At 43.7% G+C, this 1,328-nt stretch overlaps 1 non-coding gene across 1 annotated transcript; it reads left to right on the top strand.

Annotated features, from left to right (window-relative positions):
• The first annotated feature begins 895 nt into the window (after nt 1–895).
• Nucleotides 896–1,002, top strand: LOC114404005. Its single transcript, XR_003664768.1, has one exon. It is a non-coding gene; the product is annotated as a small nucleolar RNA R71 (small nucleolar RNA).
• The last annotated feature ends 326 nt before the right edge of the window (nt 1,003–1,328 follow it).

The following is a 1,328-nucleotide window of genomic DNA, read 5'->3' as shown; positions in this document are numbered from 1 at the left end:
GTTGAAGTTCTTGACACTGCTTTCCCGATCTCAATGTAATGACACTCACATTTTGGGATTTTGGACAGATTGAGAAGGTAATCTGTCAGAATTATGGGACTGTTGTTGATTTAACTGTGTAGCCAATTGTCCCATCTGATTAGTTAAGCTCTGAATGGAGGCTCTGGTCTCTTGTTGAAACTACATGTTTTGCATAGTCATTTGCCTCACAAGTTCTTCAAGGGAAGGTTGCGGAGGAGCCTCAACTGTTTGTTGTTTCTAGGGCTGTTGCTGTTGTTGCAGCTAGATTGGTGGAGGAACGTATGGTCTACTTGGGCCAGCAACATTTTGAAAATAAGGTTGTTGTTGCTACTGTTGTGAAGGATTCGACCATCTAAGGTTGGGATGATTCCTCCACCCGGGATTGTACCTGTTGCTGGAGAGGTCATAATTGTTCTGTTGTGGCTGATTTTTCTGTTGAGGTTGAGGAGGTCTGATGTAGATATTTGCAGCATAAGCTTCAGGCTGTTCAATTGCTTCAAATTGTTGCACAGAAGGGCAAAGGTCTGTGTGGTGGTCGGCAGAGGAGCATAAACCACAGAGTCTGGCAACAGGTGCAGATTTTTTATTCATGGCCAGTTGGGTTACTAGGTTAACCAAGGCATCTAGTTTACCTTCAAGCTTCTTAGTCTCGGCTGATGAAGATGAATTCGTGGCTACTTCATGCACTCCTCTAATGACAATAGCATCACTTCTGGCACTAAATTGCTGGGAGTTTGAAGTCATCTTCTCAATTAAATTTCTGGCTTCAGCAGGGGTCATGTCTCTAAGGGCTCCACCACTGGAAGCATCTATCATACTTCTCTCCATGTTACTGAGTCCTTCATAAAAATATTGGAGGAGAAGCTGCTCAGAAATCTGGTGGTGAGGGCAACTGGCACATAGTTTCTTAAATCTCTCCCAGTATTCATATAAGCTCTCTCCACTGAGTTGTCTAATGCTTGAAATATCCTTTCTGATGGTCGTGGTCCTGGAAGCAGGGAAATTTTTTTCTAAGAATACTCTCTTGAGGTCATCCTAGCTCCTGATGGACCATGGAGCAAGGTAATAAAGCCAGTCCTTTGCCACTCCCTCTAAAGAATAAGGAAAGGCCTTCAGAAATATATGATCCTCCTGGACATCTGGGGTTTCATGGTGGAGCAGACAATATGGAATTCTTTCAGATGTTTGTGCGGGTCTTCACCTGCAAGGCCATGAAACTTTGGAAGCCAATGGATCAGTCCAGTTTTAAGAACATATGGGACATCCTCATCAGGGTATTGGATGCACAAGCTTTCGTAGGTGAAATC

This window comes from Glycine soja, chromosome 20, assembly GCF_004193775.1.
Source record: "Glycine soja cultivar W05 chromosome 20, ASM419377v2, whole genome shotgun sequence".
NCBI classification, from domain to species: Eukaryota; Viridiplantae; Streptophyta; class Magnoliopsida; order Fabales; family Fabaceae; genus Glycine; species Glycine soja.
The sequence above is the reverse complement of the archived record's forward strand: the minus strand, read 5'-3'. Positions and strand labels throughout refer to the sequence as shown.